This window comes from Quercus robur, chromosome 8, assembly GCF_932294415.1.
Source record: "Quercus robur chromosome 8, dhQueRobu3.1, whole genome shotgun sequence".
Classification (NCBI taxonomy): domain Eukaryota; kingdom Viridiplantae; phylum Streptophyta; class Magnoliopsida; order Fagales; family Fagaceae; genus Quercus; species Quercus robur.
This window is the reverse complement of record NC_065541.1, coordinates 64,609,115-64,615,634: the sequence shown is the minus strand read 5'-3', so window position 1 is coordinate 64,615,634 and position 6,520 is coordinate 64,609,115. Positions and strand designations below refer to the sequence as shown.

The 6,520-nt window shown below is 30.2% G+C and overlaps 1 long non-coding RNA gene across 2 annotated transcripts; it reads right to left on the bottom strand.

The window, feature by feature from the left end:
* Nucleotides 1–961: 961 nt before the first annotated feature.
* LOC126697686 (uncharacterized) lies at nt 962–6,520 on the bottom strand. 2 transcript variants are annotated; one of them, XR_007646242.1, is made up of 5 exons: nt 6,186–6,520; nt 5,743–5,846; nt 5,386–5,535; nt 3,862–3,958; nt 962–1,342 (listed from the first exon to the last, which is right to left on the bottom strand). It is a non-coding gene; the product is annotated as an uncharacterized LOC126697686 (long non-coding RNA). The 2 variants fall into 2 exon arrangements; XR_007646241.1 differs by lacking the exon at nt 3,862–3,958 and having other exon boundaries at nt 6,186–6,491.

Sequence of the window (6,520 nt, the reverse complement as noted above, 5' to 3'; positions counted from 1 at the left end):
CATTTCCTTTGTTATGAATTATGATGCCAAAGTTGGTCAAGATCATTGAATTTTCATTTTGTTTGTAATAAATTATGATAAACTACATGACAAGAACACATAATTTCCAAATTACATAGTAAGCATGATCTAAATTTTATTATTTAAAAAGATCAACTGTAATAGATGATTAAAGAAATATAAAGCTTATTTAAACTAGCTTTTAACCCACGCAACACGCGGGATCATTTTATGTATGAATGAGCTTACTGTTTATATAAACTTAGTTCTCATGTTTCCACTGCATGCATTCAAGTATATATGTTCCATCTATAATTTGTTCTGCTGAAAGAATTTTCCTCCTTTTTTGTTTGTTTTTGGATATGAATATTTTTCAAAAGATAAGAGGTGAAAATGATCACGTGTATAGCTATAAAAATGGTTTCATTAGAAGTAATAAAGTTATAAGAATTTGATATCATTATGGTTCTTAAAAAAAAAGGGAAGAGAGGAGAAGAATTTTATAAAAAAATTTAGATTGTTAGATCTATATATCTAAACCATGGCATACTATTTCAGAAAACATGTTTTAACTTATCATATTTCTTGGGTAAAACTCCATAGTGTTCTATTAAGCAGCTGAGCATGCATTCAACTACTCAAAAGATTAAAAAAAAAAAAAAAAAACTTTAATAGATGATGAGAAGAAAACAATAGCCTATTTGACATCACTATATTATAGTCATGATACAAATTCTTATGCAAAATTCAATAGACATTATAAGGAAAATTTTTATGCATTCAAGCAGATATATAACTGATCCAAACAGCCACAATACAATTATATACACTATATTGACTTGGTCGAAAAATTAAAATAACTAAAAACATAATGATCAAAGATGAAAAGAGTACCCTTTTCAAGCTCTCCAATTTGTTTCATAGCAATAGACACAACAAAATTATTGATAAAACATGAATATTCAAATAAAATTTAACCTTTTGCATGTTTAACTTAGTTTCGTCTCTCTGTTACAACAGGAATGAAAGAAGTTGAAAAAAATATAACTATAAAAATTCATGTTTCCTCAGTTTCGTTTATATATAAAGTGTGTGAGGACACCATTTTTGTTGATACAAATATAATATTATGCTTTATGTTCATTGTAAGTAGGTTACTCAGAACATATTTGCCAAGAGGGACATATAGTAGTCTCTAAATTTGTGAGAATGTCCTTGCAAATCAAAATGGGAAATTGCTATTAACGTACAAAATGCAATTAATCCATCCACTTTCAAGCTGCAAATTCCCTCTCAAACTTTGATTTTGACATTAAATCCTAAGTTTGGCATCAAGATGAAGCTGCAAATGAAGAAAAGAAGAAGTTCAATATTGTTTACCCAAGAAAGAAGAAAAAAAAAGAAGCCTGAAACTGGGAAAACAATTCCAAAGGATAGATTAAGCAGTCTACATAATTCATTGAAATAATCAAACTCTATTGTGAGAGGGCTTAGTTTTTTGTTCTTTTGAGTCAAAGTAGTGTAAATCTCATTCAAAACTCTAATGTGATTCTAATTGACAACAATAATCAAACACATTCAAGGCAATTCATCAAATGACAAAACACCCAACTCGCATTTGCACCAATCTAAGCTACCTAACTCACTGGCTTGATGAAAGAAAGTCCAAAACCTTAGCTGAAATTTTTTTACTACAAAGAGGCAAGTACTTTTAGCTAGAAAAAAAAGAAAAGAAAATGGAAGTCTAAAACTCTACCCAAACCTATATAAAAAAGAGGGAAAAAAAAAAAAAAAAAAAAAAAGAATGAAAGAAAATGTTCATCAAAGTATCCTTCACAGTAAAATATATATTAGTGCAAGGGTGTGTTGTACAACCCCTCATTTGTCCTACTTGCAGGAATGCTATGTATAAAATACAATATCACTCCATTTAAAATCAACTCCAATTATCTTTTATAGAATTTAAAAAATATATATCATATGTTACAATGTGTCCATCTAGAAACAAAATATCAAGCACATAGTATGACACAATAGAAATAAAGGGGAAAATCCCTAAACTTACCATTAAATTATGATATTCATTGTAACGCAATTACATGCCTCAATCATTGTGATTTGTGAACTCTTTGACTTTTACATCACAACCCCAGGAAAAATAATTAAAAAAAGAAGCCCTCAAAGAACTTGTAAACAATGAAATGAAAAGAACATGGTATGAATTTCAAATTATATACATAGATAACTATCACAATCAAATTTATAAATGATTGGATTATAGTATTTTTATGAACTGCATCAATAACTAATAAGCAGAATTTTTGAAAAAAAAAAATTTGGTTCAATGAACAAAGCAAGTTAAATTATTGATAATGAGGAGATATCTAATAGAATTTTAATAACAATAATTAATAGTTCTTATGTGATTATTTAATATTAAAAAAGTCTATACTGACATACCACTTACAGTTTCATTACAACCTAAACTAACTTGGATTTGGTTAATAACCAAAAAAACAAAAAAAAATGAATTCTAACCCAAATACCTTAATCAAAACCAATCCAATATTACATTACTCCAGTATTTTAGAAACCAAACACAGCCAGCCCAACATAAATGATATGTAAGTAAGTATTAACATAAAGACTCCAGGCTAGCTAGGAAAAAAAATCAATCAGATTTTTTTTAGGGTAAAAAATAGTGCTTTTGGTAAAAAATTGCGATAATAAAATGAAAAAACTACTTGATGAGGGAACATTGTTGCCAACACCATCATCATTATCGTCATACCCAACTACAAACATGTCTTTTTAACATTGAAACTCCATTCAAAATTAACACCCATTTATAACAAAAACTACTTCCCACTTGAATAATTAAAAAATTTCCTTCACCACCTTGGCAAGCTTTATAAACATGCAAGAAACATCTAGAAATCCTACTAAAAAAGAGCTAATCTTCACCACCTGTTTTACAATGCATGTCAAACCTCACTTGAACCCTCTGACATTCAACTTGTGTTTGTCTTTTCTATACTTTCTTTCTTCAAAAATATATTGGACAATCCTGACTGTGAACAAATAAGTAAATCACAGCCACAATAACTGAGCCAAACACTACATCATTTTTTCTCATATGCTCAATTTTTTTTCAAAATTAGCACTCTTCTTCTTACTAAATTCTGAGATCTCTTAGGTAACCGACTCAAGCATTGTTTTATTTTAATACTCTTCACATGTAAGCAATCACTCAAACTTGTTTTCATAACTCATATTTGTGTCATAACTCATAGCTTTCTTAGCCCTGCAACCCCCACACCCCCCCCCCCCCCCCCAAAAAAAAAAAAATTTGCTGGTAGTAGCAATTTTTTTGGATATGGGTACTCATTTAAACTCTAATTTTCTTTTCTAAGAAATGCTTCCTTATCTGTACATATCTAATTGTGTTTTCTGAATAAGCAATAAGTAGTTCAAAATTCCTAGTTATCATGCTTTTCATAGGAATAACCCACCAAATTGTTCAAAAAGTTTTTCATAGGTACAACCATAGTAGAAAATTATGAAAGCAGTAAAAGATAATAAACCAAAATACAAAACTCAAACAATATGATCTATACAAACAAAGAACCATAATAACTCTTTACATTGGAATGGTAAAGGTTGAGCATAAGAAAATAAATTCATAGCTATTAATAATTATAGATATAAACACATTCAAAACTTTGTTTTTAAATAATTCAATGACAGGAAATTACAAAAGGCCACAGATATAACAAAAATGGGACGATGATCATTTGACAATCCCAACTTTTTTTTACAAATCAAATAGAAGAAGCAAATTAAAAGGAAGCAAAAACTTACAAAAAGATCTAAGTTTGGCAGCTTTTCAGCAGCAATTGCATGATGGTAAACTTGCTTACCATATCCACTTTTGGGTGTTTAAAACTTTTTTCTACACCTACATATCAATAATACTATCAATCTAAACTTTGGATCAAATAGCAGATCACTAATTTTGTTGGTCCATTATTGTAAAAATTTACAAATAAAATAAAAACTAAACTTCTAGCTTACTATTGTCATAAGGTAAGGCAGTATTTATAATATTTGAATTAATATCAATATCAATTGATCATTTTTATTACTAATGTCATAAATGATGACATGGTTTGTCTTTATAAAGGATGGATGAACATAATTATTTAGAATGCAGCTCCTAATCTACAAACGAAAATATTAACTACAAAATAAGATCATTCTTATTTGATTAAAATCATTATAGAAGGAAAAAAAGAATAGTTGTTTATAATATTTAGCTTTCTACATCAAATAGGGAAATAAACACCAAACAACAAATTTATTTTAGAAAACAATAAAGCTTCTATGAGAAATTCCATAAAACGTACTCTAAATTTTCTAGATTTAGCCTATCAACTACTCAAAACACAGATTTTAGAAATATATATATTGGGCAGTGTTGGTGTAGTAATCTAAAGCTTTTTCTTATCTTTCTTATTCTCTCTCTCTCTCTCCTTCACTCTCCTCTATCTCCCTCACTTGTTAATCTGGCATCAAGCTACTATCCCAACTCTTATAACCTGCATTTAGTAGGTAAAATTTTCTGAGTTGTTTTCCATAGTATTTTCAAATTCCATCACTTCTTCTAGACTGATTTCTGTGCTTGACATCACCCCCTGTTGCAAAAAATATTCTGACCTCACTATAAACCTCCCTTTAGCATTTATTATCCACATACTCTTATCTGGTGTATTCCTTATTGAGTCAGGATTTTAACAATGGGTTGGGTAAGTACACTTTGGGGTGTGGAGCTATGCGGTTTTGGCATGTAACAAAAATGTAGTTACTATTACCATTAGAACAATATTTTTAACATAAAGACCATCAATTACATGAAGTTGGGTTGATGTTTGGGTAGTAAATGCCTTAGAAGTTCTTGGAGGACTGTTAGCTATGGAAAAAAAAAAAACAAACAAACAAACTGTGTACGTGTTATGTAATATTACCAATTGCATCACATTTGGTTCAAAATTCATTTTATCCACCATGCTAATATCTTCTAGACTTCATCCTTCTAAACTTTTGTTCATATTCATTGTTGATAAATGAATAAATCATTTATATTTATCACGATATGGGGTGGGGAAAATCAAATCCAAACATCACATATTAAGTCTAAGAGGGATTTCATCGAACATGTCTAATGCAATAAAACCAAATATGTAGAACAGTGCAAATTTTTATCTGCAGTCAAAGAAACCCAAAAATTCAAATCGGGTCCAATTTAGTAACATCATAGATAAAACAGCAACCAACTAAACACAGAAAGAGTATCTGAAACAGGAATATTAACAACGTTATGCTGACCTTGTGTGTATTAAGTTGCAGAAACGAAATGAACAAAGCATGCAAAGGGGAAGAGTTTCCTTTTTCTTTTGCCCATTTTTGTTGAACAAATGGCAACAGAGGATGATAACCTTTTTGTTGAGATACAGCACCAAATTGATCCATGAAGATCTGAAGAGTAAAGACATACACCCAAAACGAATTGAACCCAAATATCCCAAAAAAAAAACCCAAATCTAAGATGGATAACTGATAATAAAAATCATTATAAACCAAATTCCTAACTCAAAACCTGAATTCAATCCAATCTAATGAAAATACCAAGACCTAAATCATATTTGTCCCCAAATTTAAATAACCAAAAAACAGAAACCATACCAGTGGAGAGTACGGGTCTGATAGAAGTAGATGCGTGATTGTCATCTCAGTTTTTTCTGACCAGATTTCTCTTTGTCGTTCGCTCTCCAGTTTCTGCCATAATTCTACACTCCCACGTTTAGATTTAAAAAAACACTCCAATGCCACGGAAATACACTATAATTTATCTAATAACCCTTCTTCTTCTCTAATGACCCAGATAGCAAGCCAAAAATAAAAATCAAAACAAAACAAAATATGAAACTGAAATTCATGAAAGCAAAGGAACAAAACCCAGAAACTGAAAATTCATAATAACAATTTAGTTAGAATTTGATACAAAACCCAGAAATATAAAATTCCTAATTTGATCTTCTAGGTTGTTTCCCTGATTTCAACGAAAATCCCTAAATTAACAGCGAACATAATTGAAGACAATAGGGTAAGAGATTAGTTGAAATTACCAAGAAAAAATAGTCTGATATCGAGAGTTCCTGGGAAAGGCTTTTTTTGTGCTTATGCTGAAGGCCGCTTCATCTTCCTTCCTCCTTAATCGTGTTTTGAGATTTTTTGATTTCTTTTGCCCAATCGATGAAGTCTTTACCGTTCTGCCCTCTCTCTGTTTCTTTCTCCATGTCCCAGCCTCTTTCTCTGCGTCCCAGACCTCTAGCCTGTCTCTATTTCTATTTATGTGTACTCAATAACTTTAACCGGTTATAGTGGCCTTGTTTCTTACTTATAATCTGACAGCACCTCTAAAGAGGCTTCTGTTTTTATATATAGTATTAAATTTCTAAAT